The sequence below is a fragment of the Camelus dromedarius genome, chromosome 9 (genome assembly GCF_036321535.1).
Source record: "Camelus dromedarius isolate mCamDro1 chromosome 9, mCamDro1.pat, whole genome shotgun sequence".
Classification (NCBI taxonomy): Eukaryota; Metazoa; Chordata; class Mammalia; order Artiodactyla; family Camelidae; genus Camelus; species Camelus dromedarius.
In genome coordinates this window covers 53140080-53154230 of record NC_087444.1, presented here as the reverse complement: position 1 = coordinate 53154230, position 14151 = coordinate 53140080, and the positions used below count along the sequence as shown (strand labels likewise).

Sequence of the window (14151 nt, the reverse complement as noted above, 5' to 3'; positions counted from 1 at the left end):
CCTAAAAGAATCTAAGGAACAGAGAGTAAAGACACTCTTCATTGGGCAACTAAGAGAAAACATGAAACAGGTTAGACTGTCAGAACACAAAGCTGTATTCACACCTCCTCATTTCTGCATTTTCACAGCCAATACACCAGATCTCCCAGATAAGTCACAAATCTGCCCTTAAAGAATGTGATGTAGAAACACGAGGAGTAGTAGTTGACAAACTGGAACAAGAACACCTTCATGGCTAGGTTGTTCTCATAGTCAGTCTGGTCCTTGGGAGTTCTGCAGCTAGAATAAAGAAAAGTTAAGTCTGTAAAACTGTGAACGGCTTTGAGACCTTAATCAAAGCCACGGACACATGAGTTAACATGATAAATATGTATATATATTGTGTATATAATTGTGTATGTATAATATGTATATAATTGTGTATATATATATACACAATTCACACTGTTTTCATTTAAGCTGTTTTGAATTCCTTAACATAACTACTATGTTAATTCCAAGTGTACACACTGTTGTAAGAGTTTCTCCCACTATGAACGCAATATCCCACAAGGCAAAAAAAAAAAAAAAAAGTCTGCCGTTCCTTAAAATTTATAAGCACAACAGTATCCAATGGGCAAGAACTGTCCTCTGTCAGGTGTAAGCTGACAGAAAGGTACTTTTAAACATCCTGCTAAATGATATTCTCTTGTCTCCCTGAACGGCAGTAAGGTAGGACTATTGAAGAAAACAAACAAAACACGGGGCAACTTGCTAGAAGCATCTGGGGAACATAAAACGGGTCATCCTCCTAGTTCAGAATTTGAATTGGTCTTAGTGTTTTCAGAAGATGACCACTGAGCAGACCACTGGGAGAATGACCCAGCCACATGCAGCGTGTGGGAAGCACTTAACTTGGGCTGCTAAGCCACTGGCTGTGATACAAGCCAGAGAGAAGAAACATTTATTATAGAAGCCATAGCTGATGAGAATGGAGCTACACTAACAGGAACAGCATGGGGGGAAGACATATAACACTGTGATTACTTGTCCTCTCCGTAACACACAAGCAAATCTGCCACTGGAACCACGACCCTCTTCCACTTATTTGCAATACAGAGACTATTTACTTTCAACAATAGGGTGTGTGATCTAATGTAATTGAAATTATTATTAAGCACTGACCTGTTTACACAGAGCTTGGACATTCTAATGCTTCCTTTGTCCCTTTTACTAATGCAAAGCTGAAGCTAATTCTCTTCTCACATAGGCTAGAGAAAATACGTTTACACTTGAAGTTTTCTAAAGACTGTGAAGTACTGGAATTGAAGTGCCTAATGCCTAAATGATACAGTCTCTGTTTTGACCTGGTTCTAAAACTGGTGTAGAAATGACCTCAGCTGCAGGAGGAGCTTACCAGAGTCAGTCATCATGATTGCCACTTTCTCATATATGGCGTTCAGGGTCATGATGATGATAAAACTGATGAGGGAAGCAGTGATGGGCATGGCCCACCTGCACAGTCAGGTACTTCTGGATTGGGTCTCTTCCATTCAGGTTCTTGGGAAGTTTTGCAGAAAATACAATGAACACTGAAAGTCCGTAGACAATGACCCCAATAACTGAAGCAATGGTCAACAGGACCTGACAACCCAAATACCCAGCAGCATGAGACTCACTAATGATCGTATTTTTACACAGAAAACTTGCCCCCAACCCACGCTTAAACAGACAACATGCATGTGCTGTAAACCTCACATAAACATGAGAAGTGATGTAAATCGCACATAAATGCCACAAGAGATGTGAATATCAGGCATGTTAAACTTTAGGGGAGGAGGAATGAAGGATGTCAAAAAGAATGAGTGCATCCACTAATGTAACATGCTGACAGCAGGAGCAGCTGTGTGCAGGGCATAGGGAATATATGGGAACTCCACTTTCTGTGAATTTTTCTGTAAACCTAAAATTGCACTAAAGAAGGAAGCCTGTTAAGTGTATCTTTAAATGGGTGAACATGGAGTAACTGGTGGCATGTTCTTTTGGAGACAAGTCTGTGGTAGCAGAACCAATGAAAATATCCCTTCTCCATCTATAGAACTACTTAGGTTATGAACTAGTTGTAACCCATGAAGGGGATATGCTTCCTTTAAAGGGAGAACCTATCACTGATTCAGGGGTCAGCAGGTGCTAGCTGTCGTCTTCATTCTGAATAGGACCAGTGAAGCTGTGGACGTGCCATGAGGGAAATACTGGAAGTGACAGCAGGTCTCTGCTGATGAAAGCTTCACATGCTTTTCATACTCCTTGAGATCTTAAAATGGCTGGTTATCATACTCCCTGCATTTGCACAAGATGCATGTCCCTGATCCATTGGAGTTCTGACTGTGTGGACCCAAGGGCAACGGGGGTGTCTGAAGCAAAATTTGCACATGCCTGTTACAGTTTCAGTTCCTCACTAGGCAGGGTTTTTTTCTGGCCACTGAAGAATGCACATTAAAGATCCCAGTTTTAAACTGTTTTCCTTCCATCTACCTTCTTGGTCATAGTCCAGAAGCATGTGCTCAGTGTCCCTGGCTGCTCCTAATGGCTGCCCCAGAGAGAAAGCTACAAAGAATGTGAATTTCAAGACTAAGTGAACCACATCATGTTATTTACAGTAATAGCGGGAGGCTGGCTTGCACCTGCAGGGGTGAGAGAGCAGAGGGAGTGTTTACAAGACCCTCCTGGAGCCGCACTCCTGCATCTGGATCCCAGCTCCGATGCTAGCTGTAGGGCCTTGTGCAAATTTCTTAACCTCTAGGGGCTTCAATCTCCTCACCCATAAAATGGGGGGATAATAATAGCAATTTATAGGATTATGGTGATGAGTCAGTGATTTACTAATTGTGAAAACAATTAGAACATTAACCGCAGGCATGTGAAAAACTCTAAGTATTAGCTATGAGTATGGTGACCAATGTCTTAAAAACGTGTTTTTCTTAGTTTTAAGCCATCAGTTTGTAGAGAAAGCATTTTATTTCCTCCTCTACTCTCTTTCATCATCCTTTTCTTCACAGTTAAGGCTTCATGCTTGTGAAAGGAATAACTTTTTGGTGTGTGTGTGATTAAATGTGAAAATTAGTTAAGGCAGAGAAAAATGTATTATAGAAGGTATATTAAGCCTTCTTCTCTTGTACAGCACATATAGGCCATTTAAGTAGTATGCATTTTTAAAAAGACTGCATAATAATTTTTTAATTATGTATTAAGTAATCATAATAGTTAAGATTCTTTAAATGCTTACTGTTGCTTCAACACACATCTATTTTTCTAAATCCTCACAATCACCCTGTGGGGAAGGTAATATTATATCTCTTTTACAGATGAGGAAATAGAGCCACGTGGAGATGATGCAATTTGCCCCAAATGAAGCAACTATTAAGTGAAAGAACTGAAATACTCAAAGAGCCCAAAGACACACTAACTGTATAGCACTGTCTCCTACATGGTCTGTGAAATCAATTCTAATTCATTTCAGAACTTTTACAAACTGGACACATTTCCATTTTTCTTCCAAGCACTTAATGGGTTCAATATTTCTTAAGAAGCAGGAAAGCTTTCCATTCTCCTTCCTCAAGTTTCTTCTTACTTATCATTTTTTCTGATCATAACTTTAATACTTGCTCATTAAAGAAAATTTGAAAGTACTCAGTAGTGGACAGAACTGCTGTCCTGGATCTGTCCCCAGTCTTAGAAGAGGACCCAGATTTTGCTTTAGGATAAGTAACCTCCCTTCTGTTTTTAGTCCTGTGATTTAAGCTCGATTGACCCACTCTTTCTGAAGCACCAGAAGTAGATCTCAGTTGGTTTAAGACAAATAATACCTCTCATTCTATTGGCCTCGCACATGATTGAGAATTAGCAAATATCCCAGTAAGAGCCACTATTATGTGAGGAGATACGTACTGGTGCCCATGTGAATGATAAGCTTCCTCTATCAAGAGAGGAAGCTGCCAAAAGAGACCTCTCTTGGTTTGGATGGATGTGTGATCTGGGATGCTGTGTGCCTAGAAGCAGCATGCTGAGACATCCTTGGACACAGAATGAAGACAGGACAAAACCAGCCCTTGACATCATCTGGGCTACAGTATCTCTCCTTGACTGAAGCCAGACCTCAGGCCTGAGGTTTTCATTTACAGGAACCAATAAATCCCATGCATCCCCATTTTTTGGTTGTTGTTTAAACACATTGGAGATTGATTTTGTCGCCTACAAGCAAAAGACTCCAACTCTGAAAATGAATAAAAAATAAAATAAGAATAATGTTTCTACCTATAGACATAATTCCTTCAGAATTGTGCATTGTTTGTATATTAAAATCATTTTATATATTAATTTTATTCTCAAGCCTATCATAAGCATAACACTTTGACATGTCATAAAATATTTTCATGGACACACTTTTTCATGGCTGCGTAATATTCTACTATGTGAAGGGTTGGAATAATATTTTGGCTGAGATTTTATATATATATATATATATATACATATAAAAGTATGTCTGTGACTTGCATCCATACTGACTTTTCCCTGCCATTTTGAAATACTTCCTGATTAAAAGTTTTTCAAAGCTGAATTAGTGGATTAAAGCATATGAATATTTTTGACTCTTGATATGAACTGCCAGACTGCTTTCTAAGAAGGCTGCAGGAGTACACCAGAAATTAACACAGCATTGTAAATCAACCATACTTCACAAAAAAAGTCCAGTAACCTAGGCATGGGATTGGTGATCACTGGCACTTCACCCTCATAAACAGAGCTGTGTCACTTGAGAGGTGGAAAACTATTTCATTTTGATGTGCACTGACTGAATTACCATTGAAGTGTGACATCTATTTTTTCCTTTGTGAATGTGTGTTCACCTTCTCTGCCTTCTACACTCCTGAGATTTTTTGATGTTACCTTTGAAGTGATCTGAACTCTCTATGCATTGAAAGAATTAGCCCCTTGTCGGATTTGTAAACAAATAACATCCTCTGGTGTTTTGTTTAAAATTAGGATGCTTCCGAAGCATGGAAATCTTTCTATAATTTCCTCTGAAACTTACTGCTCATCTAGAGGTTGTATATTCATCCATATTTATTTCTAGTTTGTTTCTAATTGTGTTACTTTTGTAAATGTTTCTGGAATTTATCACAATATATGGTTCACTGTATGATTTCAATCTTTTCTTTTCCCCCCAAGTAGCTAACAAGTGTTCCATTTACTGAATAACCTTTATTTAACGCCCTGATTTGTAATGCCTTCCATCTCTTATATTAAATTATTATTGATATCAGAGCCCATATCTGGGCTTCCTGTCCTATTTTCTAATCTGGCTATTCTTGAACTAGTAAAACTCTCATTATCTTATTAATTATTATATTACTAACATGATTTTATTCACAATAAACCCCAAATCAATTTTATAACTTCTGATGTTTTGGAGACATGATCTTTTATTCTAGAATCATGTGATTAAAACATCTTTTATATCTTTCAGTAGTTTTTATTTTTATTTTTTTGATAGTTCCTACTATCCTTTTGTTAGTCTATTCTAAGACATTTTACCTTGGTTGTTACCCTTGGAAAATTTTAGAATTCTTAATGCCTCCATCTGGTCTCTTAATCAGACCCTGGAGAATCCTAAACCACTGATCTGATTTGAACAAATGAGGTGAAAAGAATTGGGGGAAGCACTGTGAGCAGAAGAGACTGTGGAACCTCCAGAGTGGCGCCCTGTGTTGGCTCAGATGTTCTCTGGAAAAAGTTTTCTCTATGAGACTACATAGTTCCCAGCTTGACTTTCAGTTTTCTCAGCATTTCACATTAGATTTTAAAAAGTCTGTGGCAGGTTCTTACCCAGAAAAAGAGCACTTGCACAAAGGGTTATATGTATACACTTTCCCCAGGTGGTAAAGGGAACACGCTCCTCTTCCTAATTAAAAAACAAGTTTAGTCAATCAAGGGATTACACTAATGAAATGACTTTTCTCCTAACTGGTCTCTAAATCCTAAACATAATTTAAAAAAATAATAATAATTTTCAGACATAGCCTCCTTATTTGTAACTGCATGGGTGTTTTTCCTTTTTTATTTTTTTTTCTTTTCTTTACTGTTAACGATGTCAAACACAATAAAATTCATACAGTGTTCGTTTTAATACTATTTTTTTTGAAAATGCACATGTGAACAGTAAACTGTTTCCCTGCCATGGTCTGAGCTTAGGGGTCTGGGTACCTGACGAGGCCAAGCTGTAAAGCTCTATTCCTGAGCTTGCCTTAGATTTCAGAAGTGACGGTAGTGACAGCTTAGGGTCCGTGCAGGACAGAAAGTTTCACAGGTGTCTGCAGCTACCTTGTCTCCACTGTGTGTTTCTTGGTTGAGCTTTATGTGTTAATTAGCTACAACTATGAAGTTTTAGAGTTTCCATTTTAGAGTTTATATTTAGATTTCTTTTTAGAGATGAAATCAGCAAGACTCAAGATTTACCTGGATTATAAAAGCAGATATAGTATAATAATAGCTGTAACTAAGTACATGGCCATTCCTCTGTGCGAGGAAGCCTTCCAAGTAGATTCTGTACATTAATTCGACCCGTCCTGAACACAGTTATGAGGAAGCAACTCTCCTATTCTTATTTTATAGGAAACTATGGCACAGAGAATTTAAGTTGTCCAAGATCACTCAGGAAGCAAGCTGCTGTGTTCAAATATGAATTTAGGCAACATCATTCCCAAGGTCTCACTACCACAACGCTGGCCTCTCTAAACAATGGAACATGCGTTTGCAATTAAAGTAAAACACTTCAATTAAAAAACTAAAAAAAAAAATTAAACAATTTTTTAAAATAAGGAAGAACGATAAAGTGAAATGAGTCTTCATCTTCAATTTTTCAACAAGCATGTTCCAATGAAAATTTAAATTTATTAGTTGGCAATTTTAAATTCAAAATTGGCAGTTTAAATGACCAAAAATCTTTTCTTCAGTATTTTTTGTATGCTGCCAATATGATACGTTTTTGTTTTTCAGGACTCAAAAACATTATGAACATCTAAATTTGTCTAAGTTTCAACTTTCATCTCTGAATGTACAGTCTTTCACCAACATATGCTTTGACCCCCATCTTCAGTTGTAAACAATGGGAAATATTCATATTGGGGATTATTAGAAACTTATTACATTGTAAAAGACAAGTGTCACTTTCTATTGGTAGCTGAACCTCATTTTTTTTTCCATTTATAAAAAGAGGAGAATGACCTGCTCCCTCCAGACCTTTTCAGTGCCAACATTCTGTAGATCTGTGATTCAATTTATTAAATCTATAGTTGGAGACATTTTCAGATGCTCCTAGTATAAGCATTTTCTTTCCAAGAGTTATTCATGTTCACAACCTACTCTCCTGCTGCTCCTGACTGCAAGTACCATCAGCTCTAAATTATCTCAGCTGATGGAAAGAAGCAATAATACAGATGACTCAAAAAATCATCTTTCCATAGCTCTGGAATGTTGATACAAAGATATATAGTTTTATTTTTTTAATTTTGCAACAGGAGTGGCAGCAATAAACTTACATTTCCAATTATATAAAATGCCTAGCTCAAACACTGCTCAAACACTGATGGCACCTCAGCAAAGGTTTCCCTGCTTCTTCTACCCTTTCTCTGACTTTAGGATGAGAGCCACGCTGCTTTGTGCACATCCAAAACGGAAGTGGGAGCAGTGACCGGGACTTAGTTCAAGACAAAGGGGTACCTAGTCTACGATGAAAAGGAGGCCACAATAATGAAGGCATATGTGAAAAAATGGGAGTCAACTATAAAAACCAATGTCTCTTTCCTTCTACATCCATGTCATAGCGGCTAATTTTTTTTTTTTTGCATTTATTTTATTGGTGTTATGAAAGGATACAAATCAATGCCTCTTTTCTCATACACTTATACCAGCCTTTTTCTTTTCCCCCTTTTTACTGTTATTATGAAGGAAGGACCACACTTCTCTTCTGTGTCCACCATTCCAGGCAGTGCTCCTTCAACTTGGCTGCACATTAGAATAACCAGAGGAGCTTTAAAAACTTCCCCATGCCAGAATGCACCCCAGGACACTAAGTACCATCAGAGTTTGTGTGATGGAATCCAGGCAGCAACATTTTTTAAGGTCCCCTGGTGATTCCAACATGCAGCGAAGGCTGACAAGTCCAGAAGTAAACAGACTAAAATGCATCTAAACAGCGCCCGCTTTTCCTGGGTAATCTCATCTATCTCCACGTGGGGACACCACGCCTCCTATTCTGGCCGGACTTGATCTTCCTGCTCAACCATCTCCCATTCTTACGCAAGTTCTGCCTGGCGCCGCTTCCAGAACTCCAGAAGTAAGGTGACTAACAGAGAGATAGAACAGCAGAATGTGGATCTTCAGTGATGACTGATGCTTCAGAAATCTGTGCTTAATATTTATTACCCTTAACACTTCGGTAAATGGTTAACAAAATCACATTTTATTTATAGGCGATACTAAAGGAAAACATGAGTTAATGCCTTTTTTTTTAAGAAAAAAGAAAATGTAGATAATTTATTGAACTTGTGAAAAGAGACTATCTTGCTCCCTAGCTCAGGGGAAAGGTATTAACGTGATGGTCAGAGGCAGATGTCTGATGCTAAAGTACCTGTTACCAGCACATTATGCCCACTAAAAACACAAACATCGGGGGAAGGGTGGGTATAGCTCAGTGGTAGAGCATGTGCTTATCATGTACAAGGTCCTGGGTTCAAGCTCCAGTACCTCCATTAAAAAAGAAAGTTAAAAAAAAAAGCACAAGTAACTCTCATAATTTAAAAGCAGTGCACGATCCACCCTCCAAGTCTTCTCCTCACATCCCTCTGTCTCTTCTGTCCGAAGGACCTGAGGGTGGGGAAGGGGATGAGAATGCTTTAGTAGCCCCTGCATTTCTATTTTCCACCACCCCAGTCACACAAAATTAAAATAATATTCTTAAATATGGAAAACTGCCATTTTCCTCAATCTTCAGTAAAGTAATTTTTAGAAATCATCATTCTGTTTTAAGACTCATAACTTCCAATAGTAGACAAAAACATCATGAAATGTTAATTGAAAATGTGGCTTCAGGGTAAATCCCCTAAGCCCTTCTTCCAACCAGACTGTTACCCCTAGGCCCCAACTATAGAGAAATTCCAGAATAACCACTGTTCCCTCCACCATTATACCTGAGTCTCTACCATGATCTGAGAATAAAGAGGAAAAAGACACAGTCCCTGCTTCCGGGAGCTCCTAGGTGCACAGGAGTCATCGTGAAATGATGGCTGAGGAGGCATGTTAAGAGGGCTTGCATAACAGTCAGCAGAGGGTGCTCAGGGTGGAGAGGAAGAACTGTAGCCAAGGCTCTCCCAGAGGAGGGAACCACTGTGGTGAGTTCTGAGATACCCTAGAAGTGATCAGGTGAAGGTATAATGTTAAGGCCATTTCTCCCTGGGGAGCTGCACATGCAAAGGAGGGAGGCCAAAGAGAGCCAGGTCCCTTCCAGGAACAGCAAATAGTCTAGAAGTGAGCACAGGTTGTGTGAGGCAGGTGAGGCAACCAGGTGGAGAGATCACAGGTGCACATCACAAAGGACACTGTGTGCCCCCAAGGTAGAGGAGACATGCAAAGTGATCTAGAAAGAGAAAAGACAGAGGCAGGGAGACCTATTGGGAGGTTCATGTGAAGGCCTGCTGAGGCCCCGCCAGGAGGAGACAGAAGAAAACATTTCAGCATTTGGACGGATTGGCCACAGGTGTGATGGAAGGGCAGGAAGAGGTCAAAGATGCCGGCCAGCTTTCTGGCTTTGGCAGTGTCCTAAATTATAGTGCCATTCCCTGAAATAAGAAGGGCAGGAAGAGGGGCAATTCATGAGAGGAGACAACGGATTCAGTTCTGGCTGGGTGCCCATGGGCTCCAGGAGAGATGTCCAGTAGGCAAATAAAAGTCTAGAAATCAGGAGAAACTTTTAGGCTGAGCCAAGTAGTCTTCCTGTTTCAAGAGGCTAATAGATGTGAGTGGACAAGCTCACGAGAAGGGGTGTAGAGGGGTAGCTCTCACCCTCCTGCACATGGGAAGCATCTGGGAGCCTTTAAAAAATAGTGCGCCCCAGCCTGGAGTGGGGACTTTGTAATGTTTATTGTTTTTTAAATACTTCTTTCCTTTTTTGGGGGGGTAGGTAGTTTATTTATTTTAATGGATGTACTGGGAATTGAACCCAGGACCTCTTGCATGCTAAGCACGTGCTCTACCACTGAGCTGTACCCTCCCCACCTTTTTTTGTTTTTAGACATTAGCTCTACTGAGCAGTCAGGGTTGAGAATCAACCTGTAGAGAGCAGAGAGCCTTGGGGTAGAGATCAAGGAGAAGCTGCCCACAGCCCTGCAGACCCCACCAGGGGCAGCCAGAGATGCAGGGAGCCTCGGACGGGCTGTGAGGAACGTGAATTCAACACTCCCCAATGGCGAAGACGACAAACATGTTTCAAGCACCCACTTCCCAGCAGTGTTTGTTCTGAATTTACTAGTTTTCCAGTAATACTGAATGAGAATAGAAATAATCTGGACACAGGGATCAAATTCAAATGCTGGTTCTGACCATTCTTAGCTGCATGATTACTGATTAAAAGGTTACCGTTCTGCCACGTGTAAAATGGGGGACCTAGAACCGTGCTCGTGGGCTGCTGTGAGCGTAATGAAATGACACCTATATAGGCCCTCCTGACTCTCAGAGGTAATTAGGTAATTGCTACTATTGTCCCCATTTGGGACACCAAGTAACAGAGGCACAGAAAGATTCAAACATTTGCCCAAGATGAGGGTTGGGGTCAGGAATCAAGCCAATGACTTCTTGGATCCAGTGCCCAGGATCTTCTTACAAACAACACGGCACTGCCCAGGCTCCCTGCTCCAAAACCCGCCTCCCTTTGGCTCAGTTCCATGGCGGCTGCACTGCACAGATGCCGTCACTGACTGCCTGCCCGCCCGGTGTCTGATCCCAGCACTCCTCCCTCCGTCCCACACAGCGCTTCCTTGGGTACACCAACCCTCACGAGGCCATTGCTGTGGCTACTCGGGTGTTTACACGGAAACGCAGGTGGCAGCACAGCTTTTTGCTATAGATGCTGCTGTCAGTGGAGGCAAAGAACTCACAGTTGGTGGGGGAGGCCACTTCTGGTCTCCTCCTTGGCTGGAGAGCTGGATGGAATCTAGCTTCCCTCTGCAACTTAGACATCCAGCATGAGAGATATGTAAGGCCATCTGGCCTCGCAACATAGAAATGATGCCCCTGCAGTCGTACTTAACATTGTAATCTCCTGGCTCCACCAAGGAGCAGAGGCCATGGCCTGTTGTCCACCAAGTTTTGTTTCCTTGCACGACAGCTACAATGGGGTGAGTTAACACCGGACCAGAAAATCTACAATGCCCTCGTGTACTATTTCCTGACACTTGCAGGTCACCCAAATACCCCAGCTCCTCCAAGTAAACAACTAGTAAGAGGAACTGAGCTGGCTCGTCTGTCAGACCCCTGATGGCAGGACTGATTTGGCCTCTCCTGCTCTCGGGATGATCCGTTCTCCTTCTGTGTGCCCTTCCCCGAGTGAAAGAGACTGTTCTTTGTTTATGGGCTAGGGAGTATTTGTGGCTCTCTGACCAGAACCTTCAAAAGTAGAGCTCTTGGTGAGAGTGGAAGCATGGCACCCACGTCTCATGAGCTCAGCTACCCAACAGCCTCATCTAGCCAAGAATGTGGCCAAAACCAGGCATCCATGATGTTGAGTGTTGGGTCTGGAGAGCAATGCCTCCACCACTGAGAAGCTGCCCGACCACTTGTGCCCATGTCCGCATCCAGGGGGAGGTGACACATCCATGGGATGAAAGCCTTGAGGGCACTTGGTGACTGTGGACCAAGCTGTGACTGGCCGGTCCTGCTCCCCATGTGACCCATGTTAGCCTCACATGCAGAAAGTCCCCAAAGAGACCCCTGCTTGAATGAATGGGTCACCTATAAGCCAACTGTCCTTGGGCCTCCTAAGATGCAACACAGTATACACAGTGAGCCACCCACTCACTGAAGTCCCCAAGGCTCACAGCTCCCTAATGTGACACCAGGTACCCCCAGCAAACAGAAGACCCTTACTTTATAATTGACTTGAAAATTCTACTGCCAACACTGCCTTCCACCTTCCACTTATGAAGTTCTTTCCACTCTGTCCCCTGCTCTGCAATTGTGCAATCAGTCCAGAGCTCCTTCATGAGACAGGAGGGAAGGGGGCCGGGCACAGCCATTAAAAGAATGGCACAGCCATTAGCACCAAGACGGTGGAAAAGTCAACTCCCAGTAGATCTTGAGCTTTAATACACACTCACCGAAATACAGCAGGATGCTAGATGGCACTCCCACAGGTGCCAGGACAGGTTCAAGGCTGACCATAAAAGGTCAAAGGGTGAGTGGTGGCCCAATTTCTGGGAATGCCAACACCTTCCCCAAAGCGGTTGGAATATCCCTCCCACTTATTACCATATGAAGATACTGAGTGCATAAAAACTAACAACCCCACACCTCGTGGCTGCTCTCTCTGCTGAGGGAGACAGCCCACACTCTGTCTGTGGAGTGTGTATCTACTTTTACTTTAAACTGGAGCACCCAACCCCCACGCCTCATGGCCTTTCTCTTGCCTTCTGAAACAGCCCACTCTGTCTATGGAGTATATATCTCTCTGAATAAATCTACCTTTACTGAACTGTGGCTCTCTCTTGAATTCGTTCCTGTGCAATCCAAGGACCCACACTTGGTGAGGTGCGTCCCAGGGACCCAAATAAGACCTGGGATATGGCCATCCTCTCCCCCACATTTTCCTGTATCACACATTCCTTCCCAAAGGATCTCACCTTGTGCACTCCAAAATAGACAGCACTCATGTGTCCTGACCTGGATCTGCTTCTGCGTGTATCATTTCTCATGTCCACTAGAACGTCACCTTCATGAGGACAGGGATTTGGTTCTGTTCACAACGGGAGCACCAGCACATCACAGGTGCTGGAGAAGTATTAGCTGAATGAATGAGCTGTGGGAAGTCCTGGGAATTCCACCTGGAACTCCTAGCCACTTGGGTCCCAGCTGACTCCAGTTGCTCCCTGCTATTCATGGCTGACCTCTTGCCACCACTCTCTGCTCTGCCATCACCTGAGCCGGGATGAGCTGAGATGAGCACACACCCCGGAGAGCATGGTGGCTGGTTCATGAGGTTGCAACACACTCGCCCTTTGACTGCTAGGGGTTACTTAGGATGGACAAACTGAAGGCAGCACCATGTGCACCGCCCTACCCCACAACTCAGTTGAAGCACCAGGACAGCACACAGGTGAAACGCTGGCCCTTTCCAACCTAAGGAGAGGGACTATGGGTGAGAAGAGGGTCTCTGTCAACTAACAGTCTCTTTACAAGCCCAGTCTTAGAAAAGCTCTTTAAAGACACTTCTGGTGTCTTCCTTGTGTTTCTGTAATCCCTCTAGATTTTGTCATTTTAACCTACGCATCAGAAATACAGATGCTCTTGAAATCTCTATTGATTTTCAATGAAGAAAATCCTCAAATTCCTTCTCTGCTAAGAAAATTACTGCACTTTATATAAAAAAAAAGCAGCTTCCTTTCATGAGTTTCTATCTTCAAACACCTAATTTCACAAGAATCAGTGAAGCAGGACATGAAAATCATGCTGTGCTTTATCACCTACAGGTGGGCAGGGATGAAATGAATGAGTAGTGATCTCATTAGAAGGGAAGGCTGGGGCTGTCTTATTCCTGCTACAGATGGAAGGGTCCATATCTGTGAGGGTGAGGAAGGACCAAAGATGAGAAACCAACAATTTCTAACCCATTTCTCTTTTTCAGAGTCCCAGACAAAACAGTGTGACTGTATCAACAAAAACAAGAACATCTTCACCCTTCTAAAAGCACGCTACAACTTTACTACTACACACGGCACTCTGTCACTGAACTAAAGGCTGATGACAGCCAAGAAATTTGCAGGGATCTTATTCTGTGCTCATCCCTTTTTGTCTTTGGAACCTCAGGAAATTTGCCTCCTCTCCCTGAGTGTCATTTTCCTCATC

The 14151-nt window shown here is 42.1% G+C and overlaps 1 non-coding gene across 1 annotated transcript; it reads left to right on the top strand.

Annotated features, from left to right (window-relative positions):
• The first annotated feature begins 8716 nt into the window (after positions 1-8716).
• On the top strand, positions 8717-8789 carry TRNAD-AUC (transfer RNA aspartic acid (anticodon AUC)). The gene has a single exon. It is a non-coding gene; the product is annotated as a tRNA-Asp (tRNA).
• The last annotated feature ends 5362 nt before the right edge of the window (positions 8790-14151 follow it).